The 20,177-nt window shown below is 43.2% G+C and overlaps 1 protein-coding gene across 3 annotated transcripts in view; it reads left to right on the forward strand.

The window, feature by feature from the left end:
- The first annotated feature begins 42 nt into the window (after positions 1 to 42).
- atp10d (ATPase phospholipid transporting 10D) overlaps positions 43 to 20,177 on the forward strand; it is a 209,861-nt gene continuing 189,726 nt past the window's right edge. For 2 of the 3 annotated variants that reach the window (XM_078216997.1, XM_078216991.1), the window contains exon 1: positions 8,270 to 8,463. The gene's annotated coding sequence lies outside the window, so the exon portion shown is untranslated. Of the gene's footprint in view, positions 152 to 8,269; positions 8,464 to 20,177 lie in introns of those variants that run through there. The other variant, XM_078217004.1, reaches the window with a different exon arrangement.

Raw genomic sequence — 20,177 nt, forward strand, 5'->3', positions numbered from 1 at the left:
ACAATGTGACTTCTTATGGGAGCCTCCTCTGTGTGGATGTCGGCTAAGACAAGGATCAATTGCTGCTCTTCTCCCTCCAGGGCTCCAACGCCAGTTGATCAGAACTCAACGGGAAGGTTCAAACATGAAGAATCACCACCACCTGCAAAAGGTACCAGTGGGCTGCTGTGTCATTGAGCTGTAATCCAGCAAGGATCTGTGCTTTCAGGAGAAAAGGAGATAGATTCGGATAATCAATTAAACAAATTGTCATGAGTAGTTTACTCCCAAAACATTTGCGTCTTTACTCTTGAACTGACAGGCTGTTCAAGACCCACTCCAGGCATTTCTAATTTTCTACCAGCAAACATATTCCCCTCAAAAATAAGCTTTATTCATAACATCATAACAGCTTTTCCTTGCTCCATCAGACTTTTGAATGGACCTACCCCGCATTAAGTTGATCTTTTTCTCCACCCTAGCTATGACTGTAACACTACATTCTGCACTCTCCTTTCTTTCCCTATGTACGGTATGCATGCACAAGAAATAATACTTTTCACTGTATGCTAATACACGTGACAATAATAAATCAAATCATAAAATTTGTGAGGCTGCATTCATTACCAAAGGCTATGCTAAGTTTATAATTGTTTTTACTACTATTGCCTGCATCAGTTTATTCATAGATGCATTATTACAGTTAAACTCTTGTCCTTTCCTGTCCCACTGCTTGTGTTTACATGCATCACTACATTTCTCTATTGCCTTGACTTTTGTTTTTGGACTTTTAAATATTCCTTCATAGAATCATAGAAACCCTACAGTGCAGAAGGACACCTGCACACTTCTGCTAGTTTAAAGCCGAACCACAACTACAGGTATTTGCCAGGAGACTGGTCCCAGTCAGGTTTAAGTTTAGCCCACCCACAAAATGCATGCCTCGAATAGTAGAAAAGCAGCGGTCAAAAGGAAGGGAGGAACTTAAAACAACGTCAATCACTAACGAGACCAAGTCCCTTGAAGACCACTTAAAGGAAGTGGATTAGAAATAGTGGATGTATTGAACAATAGAATTCAGACAATGCAGAAAGAGGCAATCTGGCCCATCAAGTCTGCACCAACTCTCCAAAAGAACATCCCTCCCAGGTCCTTCCCTCTGCCCTATCTCCGTAACCCTGTACATTTACCATGGCTTATCCACCTAACCTGCACATCTGTGGACACTAAGGGGCAATTTTTTAGCATGGACAATCCACCTAACATGTGGGAGGAAACCAGACCACCCAGAGGAAACTCATGTAGACACAGGAAGAATGTGCAGTCACCACAGATAGCTGGAATCAAAGGTCCCTGGTGTTGTGAGGCAGCGTGCTAACCACTGTGCCACCCATTGGTTTTAATCTTCCAAAATTCCCTAGATTCAGGAGAAGTCCAGCAGATTGGAATACAATCCATCTTTGTTCAAGAAAGAAGAGAATTAGAATGCTGCAAACTATATACCAGTTAATATAACATCTTTCATTAGAAAATCATAATACAATTAACCAGAGTCGATATGGTTTTATGAATGGGCAAATGTGTTTGACAAATCTTTTAAAGTTCTTTGATGATGTAGCAAGCAGGATGAATAAGGGATGTAGTATATTTGGATTTTCAAAAGGCATTCGATTAGGTGCTACGTATAAGGTTGCTTTTGGAGAAAATGAGGGCTGATCGTGTTGGGGGTGAAATATTAGCAAAGAGAGAGGATTGGCCAACTAATAGGACAGTAAGAGGTCTCACAACACCAGGTTAAAGTCCAACAGGTTTATTTGGTAGCAAATACCATAAGCTTTCGGAGCACAGCTCCTTCGTCAGATGGAGTGGAAGGAGTGATGCAAGGAGTCAGAAGGAGCTGTGCTCCGAAAGCTTATGGTATTTGCTACCAAATAAACCTGTTGGACTTTAACCTGGTGTTGTGAGACTTCTTACTGTGCTTACCCCAGTCCAACGCCGGCATCTCCACATCATAACTAATAGGAAACAGATTCAGGATAAGTGGAGCATTTTCAGGTTGGTGAATTGTTAACTAGTGGAGTGCCTTAGCGATCAGTACTGGGGCCTCAACTATTTATGATCTATATTATTGACTTGGATGAAGGGGCTGATTGTATTGTAGTCATATTGGCTGACAATACAAAGAGATACATGAGAAAGCAAGTTGTGAGGAGGATACCAAGAGTCCGCAAATCTACAGACATTGGTTGGAGAAATATAAGGTTGTCCACTTTGTCAGAAAAAATAGGAAAGCGGAATCAAATGCCCTGCCATATCCCCCACAAACTACAAAGTTGGTCAGGAGTTCGCCCCACCAAAATGCTGGCTGTTTTGCAGCCACTTAATGCTGAGAAAAGGGAGGGAGTCCTACCTAACATTGGCTGGCAGCTCTGTAGCCCTAGCATTGACAGGTTCGAGCAGAGGCCATTGCTGGCACAACAGGCAATCTTTGAACAAGAGGAAGTTATGGAGCTAGACTTCAAGATAAGTCTGGTGTATTGTTGAGGCCTGGCTAGTAGGTGCAAGTGAGGAGGGGTGAAGGAATTGTGGAGCTGGTTTGAGAGTTTGCTCTCTCAACTTGAATGGCATCCTGCACCATGATGTCATGGAATATTACCAAGACATTCTACTGTACTATTCCTTCCAATGAGTTTATCAATATAAACTTTTACACAAGTGCAGCAGAGTTTCCCTCCCCTTTTTCTCCTGAAGGCACTCATTTCTGTTGGCATATTTTTCCGCATGTGCTAGTTGCCTTTTAGTATGTAATTAAAGTCATTATTTTTGAATGTATGAGCCTTGGTAGTGACAAGCTAGTTGACTGTAAATAGCATCATATACAAATTGATCCTGTCCTAAGATAACAACCAAACATGCACTTTCAATTACATGCCACTAGATAGAGATCAGGAGCAGGAAACTACCTGATTTTCTACTTAGTTCATTGGCATTACAACAAATTATACTATATCTCTATGCTACCCTGGAGCAGAGGAGGGAAGGAAATGGATGGGTGAAGAGGTATAGGATCACGAAGAAGGAAAAAAGAACGCTTTGAATTTTCCAAAACAGTGGAATCCTAGGAATCCAACTTCGAAAAAGCTTGAATAAAATCTAGAATGGAAAGCTGCTTCTTACGCTTAAAACAATAAAGGTTCAAGTTAAAGCTACAAATAGAAAAATATTGGAAGAAATGGATTGAGAACTTAAACAAGGTGAAGGCTGTGCGAACGTCCTTACAGAATAGCAAAATAGGAGATGAGGATAAACAATGTTTTCCTCACCATAGTGAGACCTGATGCTTTTGAGCTGATGTCTATCCAATGGTGCCTGTGAGACTCCTGGAAAATGGAGTATTCTGAAATTGTTGAGATTCTGAACTCATATTGCGATATGACTAAGAATGAGATTGAACTGAGAATCTGTTTAAGAGAGCAGTTGTCTCTCAATCAGAGGGCAGATTTGCAAAGCATTCCAATCAATCAAGAGCACATCACCAAAACAAGATACACAAAATGACTAACCAGGCTATACAGTGAAATGATGAGGATGACAACAACGCAAAAAGTGAGCAGACATTCTATATATGAACATCAAGGAATGTATTGGCATAGTGACACCATCAGAAGCCTTTGCTACCATCCAGATTATATGCCCATAGATGCAGGGACAGCATGAATTATATGGAAAACTAGATATTGGTGAGAGGGCAAATTTCTTTCCATTTTACATGTTTAAGAAAGGGAATAGAAATGACCCTGGTAATTATAGACCGGTTAATCTTACTTCGGTGGTTGGTAAATTGATGGAAAAGGTCCTTGGGATGGGATTTATGACCATTTAGAAAGATGCGGATTAATCCTGGATAGTCAGCACGGATTCGTGAAGGGCAAGTCGTGCCTCACAAATTTGATTGAATTTTTTGAGGAGGTAATTAAGTGTGTTGATGAAGGTAGGGCAGTTGATGTCATATACATGGATTTTAGTAAGGCGTTTGATAAGGTCCCCCATGGTCGGCTTATGATGAAAGTGAGGAGGTGTGGGATAGAGGGAAAGTTGGCCGATTGGATAGGTAACTGGCTGTCTGATCGAAGACAGAGAATGGTGGTGGATGGAAAATTTTCGGATTGGAGGCAGGTTGCTAGCGGAGTGCCACAGGGATCAGTGCTTGGTCCTCTGCTCTTTGTGATTTTTATTAATGACTTAGAGGAGGGGGCTGAAGGGTGGATCAGTAAATTTGCTGATGACACCAAGATTGGTGGAGTAGTGGATGAGGTGGAGGGCTGTTGTAGGCTGCAAACAGACATAGATAGGATGCAAAGCTGGGCTGCAAAATGGCAAATGGAGTTTAACCCTGATAAATGTGAGGTGATTCATTTTGGTAGGACTAATTTAAATATGAATTACAGAGTCAAAGGTAGGGTTCTGAAGACTGTGGAGGAACAGAGAGATCTTGGGGTCCATATCCACAGATCTCTAAAGGTTGCCACTCAAGTGGATAGAGCTGTGAAGAAGGCCTATAGTGTGTTAGCTTTTATTAACAGGGGGTTGGAGTTTAAGAGCCGTGGGGTTATGCTGCAACTGTACAGGACCTTGGTGAGACCACATTTGGAATATTGTGTGCAGTTCTGGTCACCTCACTATAAGAAGGATGTGGAAGCGCTGGAAAGAGTGCAGAGGAGATTTACCAGGATGCTGCCTGGTTTGGAGGGTAGGTCTTATGAGGAAAGGTTGAGGGAGCTAGGGCTGTTCTCTCTGGAGCGGAGGAGGCTGAGGGGAGACTTAATAGAGGCTTATAAAATGATGAAGGGGATAGATAGAGTGAACGTTCAAAGACTATTTCCTCGGGTGGATGGAACTATTACAAGGGGGCATAACTATAGGGTTCTTGGTGGGAGATATAGGAAGGATATCAGAGGTAGGTTCTTTACGCAGAGAGTGGTTGGGGTGTGGAATGGACTGCCTGCAGTGATAGTGGAGTCAGACACTTTAGGAACATTTAAGCGGTTATTGGATAGGCACATGGAGCACACCAGGATGATAGGGAGTGGGATAGTTTCATCTTGGTTCAGATAAAGCTCGGCACAACATCGTAGGCCGAAGGGCCTGTTCTGTGCAGTACTGTTCTATGTTCTATGTTCTATATTTACATCACTGAAATGTAGTACCCACAGAATGGGAAGCTCAACCACTGCCAAACTGACCGTGTGCAATGACTTGGAGCTTCTGCCCCGACAACCATTATACTTCAGTGTCACTAAAACAATTCTCCCAGCTCACCCCAGATATTTTATATAGTGGACACCAGAGGTCCGGTGATCAAGGGCCTGCTGGCATGTGGGGACCTGCCCTAGGTCACCATTCATGCATCATTAAGAAAATAATGAAGCCCACAGATAATAGGGAGCACCCTTGGAAATCCTGTGCTTATGCTGAGAAAAGACAACCTAACTCTGCAATACAGATATGTAACCAACAGGCTATGCAATATGATCTGAACATAATATGTATACCTATTCAGAACTTGCAAACTTCATCTTACTGTGGAACCTCTGTAGAATTACTATTCAACAGATAATTGTGGACAACCCTTCGCAGTCCTCATTCCTCAATACTTCCAGGAATACAATAGACATTGTTGAAAAACAGGTGAAGATAAGAGTTACACCCAACCAACGGTGGGCAACAAATTGCTCAACCTAAATGTCAGACAAAGATTTTGATAATAGTCAACCAATGGCACATGGAATCTAGTGGAAATTCTCAGCACATATTCAGAGTTGAGATTGTACCAAGTAGGGACACCAAATGGCCTGGCTGTGTAATAAATCAGACCAACACCACAAGCAGAAACACCTAGTAACCCTATTGCACAATGCAAGACACAAACCAAACACAGCATCCCGACCAAGATCAGCATTATGAAAGCATACAGTGATCTCAAACCAAGTTCACTGTAAACAAGTCTGAATATATAAGTAAACTGCCCGTACACTTCAGCGACTTATAAATTCATTGCTTTGAATAATAGTATATTCAAACACAACAATTTTCTATTGACGTAAAGTAAATAGATTTTGATTCATTAAGGATAAAATTTTAATTTGATAAAAATGGGAATGTTGTGATGTATCATTAAGGGGCATATCTTAAACTGCTGTCCATCATTATCCCAATGAGAGAGAATTTGTATCAGCCATTGTACTCTGTAGACAGGACAGAGCAGAGCAATAGTCCTACAGATCAGATGTGTCTACATAGCTTCGCAGTTATCATTGTATGTACAAAGAACAAATAAAATTACAGCACAGGAACAGGCCCTTTGGCCCTCCAAGCCTGCACTGACCATGCTGCCTGACTTAACTAAAACCCCCTACCCTTCCAAGTACCATATCCCTCTATTCCCATCCTATTCATGTACTTGTCAAGACGCCCCTTAAAAGTCACTACCGCATCCACTTCCACTACCTCCCCCGGCAACGAGTTCCAGGCACCCACTACTCTTTGTGTAAAAAATCTGCCTTGTACATCTCCTTTAAACCTTGCCCCTCGCACCTTAAACCTATGCCCCCTAGTAATTGACTCTTCCACCCTGGGAAAAAGCTTCTGACTATCTACTCTGTCCATGCCTCTCATAATCTTGTAGACTTCTATCAGGTCTCCCCTCAACCTCCGTCAAGATTTGAAGATAAGAGTATATACTCTTATCTTCAGATAAAGAATCCACATTATTGTTTTACCAATTCTTGTTGTATAATTAATATGTTTGGTCTAAACAAAAAAATGCAACAAAGTAATGGGGAGGTGGTGACGTGATGGTTTTGTCACAGAACTAATAATCTAGAGACCTGGGTTTGAATTCTATCATGGCAGATGGTGAAATTTAAAGCTAATAAAAATCTAGAATTAAAAGTCTAATGATGACCATGACATAATTGTTGTAAAAATTCCTCTGGTTCATTAATGGCCCATGTGATTCTTGATCCACAGCACTGTGGTTGACTCTTACATGGCCTAGCAAACCACTCATTTAATGGGAAATTTGGGATGGGCACTGGCACAGCAAGTGATGCTCACATCCCATGAATTTAAAAAAAATTAGCATTTGGTTATATTCATCCCAGCTGCCCTCTCTGTTGGTGATGGAGGGTATAAATAAAGATGTTCAATAATGGATGGCTGCAGTTGAGCAAGTGTTAGTCTTAGTCAGTGCAATACAGAATAGGTTTCAACATGGACAAAAGAAAATCTTGCTTCAAATAGTCCATACGAAGTACAGTCTCTTGGATGATGCATTAGAGGGCCACTGCATACCCAGCATTTGTTGAACCATACTGTTCTGCATTCAGGTGAGACATGATAAGCTGGGCAATGAATCAAAGCAATTAATTAGAAGATTAAGATTCTAACAATATTGGGATAAGAAATGGGGGCGCTTTTATGAAACATTGTATGGCTATTCTGCAGAACATTGTGTTTGCGCAAGAACAGTCTTATGGGCCTGATGTCTTTATCACAATTCATTCTTTACTCTATATCATGATGATATTTATGAGGATGATTTATGTTGTTACATAATGCATTATGTAAACAAATGAAAAAGGTTTGCTAAACATTCTTCAGTTGGATGGTGTTGCTACAAATGTGGTTGTTGACATTGAATATTTCATGTGATATTAGATTCTATCACCACCAATCAGCCAAAGTACATAAACTATTAAACATAAATAGAGAAGCAGTCTTATTAGCCCATCTTGACATCCATTTGAATTGTGTGTGGGATAAGCTAAATGGTTGTGTTGCAGCCAAATTGCAACCTGACACCATCTCCTAGTGCATGATATTTACAGATACAGTAAACTTATTTTGTTTGAAGAGAGATGAGACATGGGCCTTAGACGCCATGGAAAACAATTTGAAAATGTGTACTTGAGCACGCATGTATCTTGAGTAATGGATCCATTATATTTTTATTTCAAAAATAAGAATAGAAATAATATATTTTTGATATTTTTCAAGACGCTGTTTTTCGAACTGGAAATGTGCTGCTGTTTGCTCTTTGTAATCAGTGTGTAGCTGCATAGAAATCCACCCTTACATCCTTCCCGTATTCTGCATCTGCACGTCTTGCAGAATTTTTGTGGCTCAGTCCCAGTTATCAAGTTCTCTGTGTGCGATTAAGGTTGCCTGGTCCTTCCCCCCCCACAAGCTGCTTTCTGAATCGACTGAGTTGGTCTTATTGGAAGTTGGATTTGATGATAGCATGTGTCTCGCTGCATTGAAAGTATCTGGAAGAAGTTAGTGTTTTTACTGCTAGCTGAATTATTTAAACGGAGTGAACCGGGTACGGAAATGTTTAGTTTCTCATTGTTACAAAGAAAGGATTTCTGCTGAAAAGACGTTCTCCTGTGGTGTACGTTTTGCTGTTATGGACATAAGTAGCTGGTAAGTCTGTCTCTTAGTTATTAATTTAAAATGAGTAATTAACACAAGTATGAAAGAACCGTCCTTTCTACCCTGCAAGAAATCAGCAATCATTTGATTTTTTTTTCTCGGCGAGAGATATTTTTAAAAATCGAGTTGAATTTGTATCATTTCATGGTAAAGAACGCAATCTTTGTGAATTGTTTTTATTGGTTAAATACACAGAAAAATGAAATAAATTATGTTGAATTTGTCCTTAAGTTAGGTAGACCTGGTTTAGCAATAATTAAAATGACAGTTAGGTCTATTTTCTCTTTGCCTCCCCCAGTAGCATTTATCACTTTTTTCGTAAGGAGATGTTATTTTTTTTTCTAATTTTGAAACTTTTTTTTACCAGCGAAGGAAATGGCTTGATTACATTTGATAATTCATAGGGTTTATGAGTTCAGTTGGTTATTACTGTAGCTTTTGGTATGTATTTACTGTAAAGACTTAAGAGCGGAAGTAGGAACTGTTATAAAGTTCTTTGGGGATTTTTAGGGGAGGAGCGCTATTTCTTAACATTTGAGTATTGTGATTTTTCAGGGGTTTTCTGAGAAGGTTTGGCAAAAGCTTTATAAAAATACAGTTGTGTTAATCTAGAAACTAGATCTGTCTGAGTTGGAAATATCCAATCATTATATGAAAATTCATGGTTAGAAATTAGTCAGGAGCTCTGACGCAAAATGGACGGTATGGGATCAGTTGTCCTTGATACGCAGCGCCTGAAATTTAATTTCATATGATTAATCTCATACTGCCCGTTTTGAGCCACAGCCTGAAAGCCTAAACTGTTTAAATACTGGGAACTATTGAGACATTAAATGGATTGTTGTCTGTTTTCCCACAGTAAGCACTTTTTTAAAAAAATCAAATTTCTCCTTGCCAGAAGGCATTGCCACATTAAATTATGGTTCAATGGGTAGAAGGAGTCCTCTGATACTTTGCCGGGCTATTGTTCTTGCATAGTCCGAGACACGAATGTCAGCGGACTTTACACCTTTCGGGAGGCAGTATTTACAGCCAAATCTTATCCTGAAATATCAACCCTTTCAAAAGTAATCAATAGTAGGATGCAAGAACGCGGAGGCTAGATTGTACTTCCCCTTTTGCTAACGACGGGTCTGAATCAACTAATCTAACAAATCACTAGGAATTTGTGTGACTTGTATATTCGAAGAAAGAAATAGTTACATTTGTGTGATCCTTTTCATAATCTCGGGTTGTGTCAAAGTGCATTACAGCTAATTGAATGAATACCTTCGAAGTGTAGTAAGGCAGGAAACATGGTAGCCAGTTGACATGCATCAAAATCCCACAAAGAGCAATGAGATAAATATTGAGATAAAAGCAAACTACTGTGGGTGCTGGAAACTTGAAATAAAAACAAAGTGCTGGAAATACTGAGTAGGTCTGACAGCATGTATGGAAAGAGAAAAAGAGAGGGGGCGACACGGTGGCACAGTGGTTAGTGCTGCTGCCTTGCAGCGCTAGGAACCCAGGTTTGATTTTGGCCTTGGGTGACTGTGCAAACTCCACAGACATTCTCTCCATGTCTGCGTGGGTTTCCTCCCACAGTCCAAAGATGCACAAGTTAGGTGGATTGGCCATGGTGATTTGCCCCTTAGTGTCTAAAGATGTGTGGCCTGGCTAAGATACTCTTTCGAAGGTTCGGTGCAGACTTGATGAGCCAAATGGCCGCCTCCTGCACTGTAGGAATTCTATGGTTCTAATTTTTTGAGTTGAATATGACCCTGTTCAGAACTGAAGGAAGAAAGATGTGATGTTTTTATGTTGTTGAAAGGGGAGAAGGGGAGGAAAATCAGAAGGGAAGGTCTGGGATAGGGTGAAAGGTGGGAGAGATTAAATGATAAAGGCGCAATGGAACCAAAGACAAAGGGAGTAGCAATGATTGTAGCAGGGAAACAAAGCATTTGTTCAGAGTGAGATTGAATAGCAGAATAACGAACAGCTACATCCAAAAGCAAAACCTGAAAAACAAAATTTATACCAGCACGTGACACAAAAAGAGTCTCTTGACTGAAATTGTTGAACTCTAAGGTTGGAAGATGAGGTGCTGTTCCTTGAGCTTATGTTGCACTCCAGTGGAACACTGCAGCAGATCAAGGACAGAAATGTGAGAGTGAGGTGGAGAATTAAAATGGCAATAACTGGAAGCTAGGGGTATGCTTGCGGACTGAGTAGAAGTGTTCTGCAAAGCAGTTGCCCAATTTGTGTTTGGTCTCCCCAATGTAGAGAATAAAGCATGATGAGCAACAAATACAGTACATCAAACTGAAAGAAGTACGAGTAAATCACTACTGTACCTGAAAAGAATGTTTAGGGCCTTGGACAGTGTGGCGAAGGAGGTAAAAGAGCAGGTGTTATATCTGGCACGATTGCATGAGAAGGGGACAAGGTTTTGAGGGTAATTGAAGAGTAGACCAGGATGTCACGAAGTAACTGGTCTGTTTGGAGTGCCGACGGATCTGTTAGATGATGGCATAATGCTGGATGAAAATGGCTGAGGATCTTTTGAATGTGGAGGCTGATGCAGTAGAAAGGGAGACAAGCGGAACACAATTGCAGTTCTTGGAAGGTGGAGATGGGTCAGAGCAGAAGTGTGGGAATTGGGTCAGTTGAAGAGGGGGATCTTCAATTGAGGAGAAAGGAAGACATATCAGAAGTGCTGATGTGGAGGGTCAGCAGAGCAGATGTGATGGGGACCGGGAAAGTGCCTGACTGTACAGGAAAAAGAGAATGAGGAAGAGTAGTCGAGGTAGCGGTGTAATCAGCAGACTTGAAATGAAAATTAGTAGACAACCCATCCTTGGAAATGGAGACAAAGAAGTCAAGGAAGGGAAGGAAATTGTCAGAGATGGATCATGTGAAGGTGGAAGAAGGGTGGAAATTGGAGGTTATCTGGTTCCAGGCTAGAACAGGAAATTGTACTGAGATTGTCATTAATGCATTGGAAAATGAGGGGATCTGGGTAGGACTGGAACAAGGAATTTTCCACAGATCCAGCAAAAAGACAGACATAACTAAGGTCCATGTAGGTACCCATAAAAACACTTTTTATTTGGAGGAAGTGATATAAGTTAAAAGAAGAAATTGTTCAGTGGGAGAACACATTCAGCCGGGGGGGGGAGGATGACATTGGATGGGCAGTGGCTGGCCCTCTGTTCAAGGAAGAAGTGGAGAACCCTTGTACCAACTTGGTGGGGGATGTAGGTGTAGAGATATTAGATGTCCATGGTATAGACAAGATGCTTAGGACGGGGAAACTGGAAATTGTTGAATTACGTTAAATGTTAGAAGAGTCAGATGTAGCTGGGAAGAGACTGGACAAGGCGAGCAAAGATAGCCAAGATAGGAAGAAATAAGTTCAGTAGGGCAGAAACAGGCTGAAATGATATGTCTATATCCTGTTTGTGGATTTTGGGAAGGAGGTATAAGTCAGCTGTTCAAATTTGGGGGACTGTGAGGAAGGAAAGTCTCCAGAGGACATGATGTCAGTGACCGTCCTGGAAGCAATGGCTTGATTTTTTTTCACTTGTGGTGCATGGGCATCCTTGGCTGGCCTGCATTTATTGCCCATCCCTAGTTGCCCTTGAGAAGGTGGTGGTGAGCTGCCTTCTTGAATCGCTGGAGTCTACGTGCTGTGGGTTGACCCACAATGCCATTAGGGAGGGAATTCCAGGACTTTGGCCCAGTGACAGCGAAGGAACGGCGATATATTTCCAAGTCAGAATGGTGAATGGCTTGGAGGGGAACTTGCAGGTGGTGTTTACAGGTATCTGCTGCCCTTGTCCTTCTAGATGGAAGTAGTCATGAGTTTGGAAGGTGCTGTCTAAGGATCTTTGGTGAATTGCTGCAGTGCATCTTGTAGATAGTACACACTGCTGCTACTGAGCGTCGATGGTGGAGAGAGTGGATGTTTGTGGATGTGGTGCCAATCAAGCCAGCTGCTTTGTCCTGGGTGGTGTCAAGCTTATTGAGTGTTGTTGGAGCTGCTCTGCCATTCATTTTGATAATCAAATTCAGTATCCTGATCCTGTTCTCCAACAACAGCCCCCCCCCCCCTCCCCTCGCCACCTCACCACCATGCCCCGTGATTCCTTTAGCCCCAAGAGCTTCTTCTTGAAACTTCTTCTTGAAATCACACAATGTTTTGGCCCTAACTACTTTCTGTGGTTATGAATTCCACAGATTCACCACTCCCTGGGTGAGGAAATCTCGCATCACTTCAGTCCTAACAGGTTTACCCCTTATTCTCAAACTATGATCCCTTTTTCTGGACTCCCCCATCATCAGGAACAAACTTTCTGAATCTATCCTGCCTAACCTGTTAGAATTTCATAAGTTTCTATAATATGTCACTAAACTGAACAAACCAAGGTTTGTGCCCTATTTCCCTATTCTTATTTGTGTCCTTATTTCACGCTATTGTAGTCAAAGCTATGAACTATGCTTTTGTCATCTGTCACCTGCAAACTCAAATTATCCACTGTACTTCTTGCCATCTTCTCAACCTTCACAAACACCAACTTCTTAGGAACCTAGCTGTCTGTACTTTGTTTGAAGTTTAACAACACCAGGTTAAAGTCCAACAGGTTTATTTGGTAGCAAAAGCCACACAAGCTTTCGGAGCTCTAAGCCCCTTCTTCAGGTGAGTGGGAATTCTGTTCACAAACAGAGCATATAAAGACACAAACTCAATTCACATGAATAATGGTTGGAATGCGAATACTTACAACTAATTAAGTCTTTAAGAAACAAAACAATGTGAGTGGAGAGAGCATCAAGACAGGCTAAAAAGATGTGTATTGTCTCCAGACAAGACAGCCAGTGAAACTCTGCAGGTCTAGGCAACTGTGGGGGTTACAAATAGTGTGACATGAACCCAATACCCCGGTTGAGGCTGTCCTCGTGTGTGCGGAACTTGGCTATCAGTTTCTGCTCAGCGACTCTGCGCTGTCGTGTGTCGCGAAGGCCGCCTTAGAGAACGCTTACCCGAATATCAGAGGCCGAATGCCCGTGACCGCTGAAGTGCTCCCCAACAGGAAGAGAACAGTCTTGCCTGGTGATTGTCGAGCGGTGTTCATTCATCCGTTGTCGCAGCGTCTGCATAGTTTCCCCAGTGTACCATGCCTCGGGACATCCTTTCTTGCAGCGTATCAGGTAGACAACGTTGGCCAAATTGCAAGAGTATGTACCGTGTACCCGGTGAATGGTGTTCTCACGTGAGATGATGGCATCCGTGTCGATGATCCGGCACGTCTTGCAGAGGTTGCTGTGGCAGGGTTGTGTGGTGTCATGGTCACTGTTCTCCTGAAGGCTGGGTAGTTTGCTGCGGACAGTGGTCTGTTTGAGGTTGTGCGGTTGTTTGAAGGCAAGATGTGGGGGTGTGGGGATGGCCTTGGCGAGATGTTCGTCTTCATCAATGACATGTTGAAGGCTCCGGAGGAGATGCCGTAGCTTCTCCGCTCCGGGGAAGTACTGGACAACGAAGGGTACTCTGTCCACTGTGTCCCGTGTTTGTCTTCTGAGGAGGTCGGTGCGGTTTTTCGCTGTGGCGCGTTGGAACTGTTGATCAATGAGTCGAGCGCCATATCCTGTTCTTATGAGGGCATCTTTCAGCGTCTGGAGGTGTCTGTTGCGATCCTCCTCATCCGAACAGATCCTGTGTATACGGAGGGCTTGTCCGTAGGGGATGGCTTCTTTAACGTGTGGAGATGCGTGTGTCCAAGAATGCAACCGATTCCGGAGAGTAGCCTATGGTGAGTCTGATGGTGGGATGGAACTTGTTGATGTCATCATATAGTTGTTTCAGTGATTGTTCACCATGAGTCCAAAGGAAGAAAATGTCATTGATGTATCTAGTGTATAGCATCGGTTGAAGGTCCTGTGCGGTGAAGAAGTCTTGTTCGAACCTGTGCATGAAGATGTTGGCATATTGAGGTGCGAATTTGGTCCCCATGGCTGTTCCGTGTGTCTGGATGAAGAACTGGTTGTTGAAGGTGAAGATATTGTGGTCCAGGATGAAGCGGATGAGATGTAAAATTGCATCTGGAAACTGGCAGTTGTTGGCGCTGAGCACTGAGGCCGTTGCAGCAATGCCATCGTCATGGGGGATGCTGGTGTAGAGTGCCGAGACATCCATTGTGACGAGGAGCGCTCCTGGTTCAACTGCTCCATGTGTGCCGAGTTTCTGTAGGAAGTCCGTCGTGTCGCGACAAAAGCTGGGGCTTCTTTGTACAATGGGTTTCAGGATGCCCTCGACATAGCCGGAGAGGTTCTCGCACAGGGTCCCATTGCCCGATACGATGGGACGGCCGGGTGTGTTTGCCTTGTGTATCTTCGGGAGGCAGTAGAGATCTCCAACGCGGGGAGTACGTGGGATGAGAGCACGGAGGGTGTTCTGAAGGTCCGGATCAAAGGTCTTGATCAGAGTGTTCAGTTGACGGGTGTGTTCTTTGGTCGGATCTGCAGGTAACTATCTGTAGTGTTCCTCGTTGTTGAGTTGTCGGTACACTTCTTTGCAGTAATCCGTTCTGTTCAGTATGACGATGGCCCCTCCTTTGTCTGCTGGTTTTATGACAATGTTGCGGTTGGTCTTGAGAGCGTGGATGGCATTACGTTGTGCTTGGGTGACGTTCGGGGCTGTCTTGTGAGTGCGGCTGATGAATTTGGTGTTGACGCACCTCCTGACGGCTTGGGCATACATGTCAAGTCGAGGGCAGCGGCCTTCAACATGTCATTGATGAAGACGAACATCTCGCCAAGGCCATCCCCACACCCCCACTTCTTGCCTTCAAACAACCTCAAACAGACCATTGTCCGCAGCAAACTACCCAGCCTTCAGGAGAACAGTGACCATGACACCACACAACCCTGCCACAGCAACCTCTGCAAGACGTGCCGGATCATCGACACAGATGCCATCATCTCACGTGAGAACATCATTCACCAGGTACACGGTACGTACTCTTGCAATTTGGCCAACGTTGTCTACCTGATACGCTGCAAGAAAGGATGTCCCGAGGCATGGTACATTGGGGAAACTATGCAGACGCTGCGACAACGGATGAATGAACACCGCTCGACAATCACCAGGCAAGACTGTTCTCTTCCTGTTGGGGAGCACTTCAGCGGTCACGGGCATTCGGCCTCTGATACTCGGGTAAGCGTTCTCCAAGGCGGCCTTCGCGACACACGACAGCGCAGAGTCGCTGAGCAGAAACTGATAGCCAAGTTCCGCACACACGAGGACAGCCTCAACCGGGATATTGGGTTCATGTCACACTATTTGTAACCCCCACAGTTGCCTAGACCTGCAGAGTTTCACTGGCTGTCTTGTCTGGAGACAATACACATCTTTTTAGCCTGTCTTGATGTTCTCTCCACTCACATTGTTTTGTTTCTTAAAGACTTGATTAGTTGTAAGTATTCGCATTCCAACCATTATTCATGTAAATTGAGTTTGTGTCTTTATATGCTCTATTTGTGAACAGAATTCCCACTCACCTGAAGAAGGGGCTTAGAGCTCCGAAAGCTTGTGTGGCTTTTGCTACCAAATAAACCTGTTGGACTTTAACCTGGTGTTGTTAAACTTCTTACTGTGTTTACCCCAGTCCAACGCCGGCATCTCCACATCATGTACTTTGTTTCCCAGTGAATTCCAGTCATTCATCTACCCACCCTCATCTATCTACATCCCAATACAATAATTTAAAATCTTTATCTTCCGACCTCTTAATAGCCTTGCTCCACGTTTGCTTTGCATTCTTCTACGTCTTTGTTCTCTGTCATGTGCCTTGGTCCTCAAAGTTTGACCTTCCATGAACCCCGCCCTCCTTTACTTCACCATTAGTGGTAAAACATTCAGTTGCTTCATCCCCACTGGAATGTTTCCTCTAATCTTCTTAAAATCTTCTTAAAACTAATCTTTTTGATCAACCTCAGGGCCACCTTTCTGAACTCTCCCGTCATGACTCCGTGTTCTTCTCTATAAAGTGCATTAAAAACTTTATACATTTGCACATTATTTCTGCTTGATCCTGTGTCTGTACTGAGTTAGTTGACCTCAGTCAGGGTGGCACTGTGATTTCTACAGTTGCTATCTGTGTCCCAAGGCTAGGGAGGGGAAAATAAAGCTATTGATCTTGTTCCTCTTGCCAGTCATTAGCCCCCTGCTGAATAATGCATGGAAGTGACTACAGGGTGGGTCAGGTGTATATTTGGCTGCAAAGGCCCGAAGGGTCAGACAGGCTATCTGGGCTCACACTTGAAGAATGGTCACCTGGGTGAGTTGCCAGAGGCTGTTGGCTCCTTGAGCCCATAGTAAATGCCACTATCCAGAGAGAAGGAATGCATTAGAAACAAAGCCGAGTGGGGCCATATGCATTTTGATATCGTTTACACCCCTCCCCCAGTGCCTTGTTTCAAGGATCACTAACCATCATGCGTGAGTGTAATATTTTACAAATGAACTCCACAGCCAACAATTTTTTGGATAGTAAACTGATTTGAATACCTCTACTTTCTCTGAGAAGACAGTAAGAAGTCTCACGACACCAGGTTAAAGTCCAACAGGTTTATTTGGTAGCAAAAGCCACTAGCTTTCGAAGCGCTGCTCCTTCATCAGGCGAGGGAAGAAGATCTGATGAAGGAGCAGCGCTTCGAAAGCTAGTGGCTTTTGCTACCAAATAAACCTGTTGGACTTTAACCTGGTGTTGTGAGACTTCTTACTGTGTTTACCCCAGTTCAACGCCGGCATCTCCACATCATAGTTCTGAGAAGAGCAGATTGAACTCCACAAATGAATTACTTTTTGAGGCACTCAACTTGGTCTATTTTGATCTAGTGAGATTTTACTTTGCATGCTTCTGAGAAACAGAAGTTTATGATCATCTGTGCAGCTATGTCATCAACAGGAGAGAACAGCTTTTGCAAGATAATTCCTCCTTCTTTTCCCAACTTTTTCTGTGGAAAATGTTGTATTGCTAAATCCTGTGATTATATATCAGAGTCTCTTCAACCCCACTCGCTGCATAGCAATGCACTTCCAGCATGTTTTTAAATAGGTTAATTATGCAACAGTGTTAAATGTTACATTCTGAGTGTGGCTTTGAAATACTGCGGTACTATTGCATATCCCCACAAAAATTGCTTTGCAAATGTTGGTTGTGTTAGTACTTCATTCAAAGGAGCCTATGAAGCAGGGCATTAACTGCAGAATGGGATCTGGCCAGTAGGGCACTAACTGTGGGTTGGGGCAGCAGGGAGCTAACTCTGAGATGCGCCTAGGCAATAGAGTGCTAACAGGAATGGACCCTAATCTGTGGGTTGCTACCTGTGGGATATGACCTAATTGGCACATCCAAATGTTTCTGTCATTCTGCAAGATCTGTTAGAGTGCTACTGGCCACTCCTATAATACCCTGGTGTGTAATGTAACACTAAACATAAAATCCTAGATTTGATTATAATCTAGGCTGAGTTAACTGATCTCATTCTGGCTGCTATGATTTGCCTCAGTGTCCTGAACCAGGGGAGAAAAAGTCAGCAATGATTCTTCCCCCTTGGAAAGTGGATTTGTATGAATACTGTTTTAACTGTAATACACTATAGTTGAAACAGCCTCCTGAGACTCGCTCTATCTTGGTTTGTACATAAGGAAAATATAAAGATTTGTAAACTAAAATATGAGTGAGTTTCCATGCATTGATGACTTTAAAAGAGAAAGCACGGTAGCGCAGTGGTTAGCACTGCTGCTTCACAGCTCCAGGGTCCCGGGTTCGATTCCCGGCTCGGGTCACTGTCTGTGTGGAGTTTGCACATTCTCCTCGTGTCTGCGTGGGTTTCCTCCGGGTGCTCCGGTTTCCTCCCACAGTCCAAAGATGTGCAGGTTAGGTTGATTGGCCAGGTTAAAAATTGCCCCTTAGAATCCTGAGATGCGTAGGTTAGAGGGATTAGTGGGTAAATATGTGGGGGTAGGGCCTGGGTGGGATTGTGGTCGGTGCAGACTCGATGGGCCGAATGGCCTCCTTCTGCACTGTAGGGTTTCTATGATTCTATGATTTCTATGAGACTATTGTATCATTGTACATCTTCAGTGAATCAAAATCCTCGAACTCCCTACCTATCGGGGCTGTAATAATATCTTCACTGTGCATTATGGTGGTTCAGGATAGTAGCTAACCACCATCTTCTCAAGGGCACATAATGGATGACCAATTGAGTCATAGTCATAAAGATATACAGTGTGCAATCAGACCCTTCGTCCCAACTTGTCCATGCCGACAAAGCTTCCTAAACTGAACTAGTCCCATTTACCTGCATTTGGCTCATATCCCTCTAAAACTTTCCTATCTACTTACCTCTCCAAGTGTCTTTTGAATGCTGTAATTATACCCACCTTTACCACCTCTGGCAGTTCATTCAATATATGCACCACCCTCTTGAAAAAGTTGCCCCTCAGATCCCTTTTAAATCTTTCCTCTCTCAGCTTAATCCTATGCCCTCTAGTTTTGGACCCCTACCCTGGGGGAAAAGACCTTAGCTATTTATCTTGTCTACTCCTCTCATGATTTTATAAACCTCATCCTCCTACGTTCCAGGGAAAAAAGTCACAGCCTCTCCTTATAATTCAAACATTCCAGTCCCAGTAACATTCATGTAAATCTTTTTTGCACCCTTTCCAGTTTAATAACATCCTTCCTATTAGCAGAGTGACCAGAATTGTACGAAGTACCCCAAATGATTTGATTTATTATTGTCATGTGTATTAGTATACAGTAAAAAGTATTGTTTCATGTGCATGGTATACAGACAAAGCATACTGTACATAGAAAAGAAAAAGGGAGAGTGTAGAATGTAGTGTTACAGTCATTGGCTAGGGTGTAGAGAAAGATCAACTTAATGCGATGTAGGTCCATTCAAAAGTCTGATGGCAGAAGAGAAGAAGCTGTTCTTGAGTCGGTTGGTACATGTCCTCGGACTTTTGTATCTTTTTCCTGATGGAAGAGTGTATGCCCGGGGTGCATGGGGTCCTTAATTATGCTGGCTGCTTTTCCAAGGCAGCGGGAAGTGTAGACAGTGTCATAGAGAATCCTACAGTGCAGAAGGAGGCCATTCGGCCCTTCGAGTCTGCACCGACCACAATCCCACCCAGGCCCTATCCCCATAACCCCGTGCATTTACCCCGAGATGACCGGACAATTTAGCGTGGCCAATCCACCTAGCCCGCACATCTTTGGACTGTGGGAGGAAACCGGAGCACCTGGAGGAAACCCACACAGACACGGGGAGAATGTGCAAACTCCACACAGACATGGGGGGACCAGGACAGGTGACCTTACCAATGTCTTGTACAGTTGTAACATAACATCCAAACTCCTGTACTCAGTGCTCTGACCGATGAAGGCTGTTGTACCAAGCGCCTTCTTCACCACCCTATCTACCTGTGACGCACACTTTCAAGGAGCTATGTACCTACACCCCTAGATCTCGCTGTTCAAAAAACATTCCTCAGCGCCCTACCATTAACTGTGTAAGTCTGCCCTGGTTTACATTACCAAAATTCAACACCTCACAGTTAACTGAATTAAACTCAATCTGCCATTCCTCGGCCCACTGACCCAATTGATCAAGATCTCGTTGTAGCCTTTCACTGTCCACTACACTAATTT

Source organism: Mustelus asterias, chromosome 1 (genome assembly GCF_964213995.1).
Source record: "Mustelus asterias chromosome 1, sMusAst1.hap1.1, whole genome shotgun sequence".
Lineage (NCBI taxonomy): Eukaryota > Metazoa > Chordata > Chondrichthyes > Carcharhiniformes > Triakidae > Mustelus > Mustelus asterias.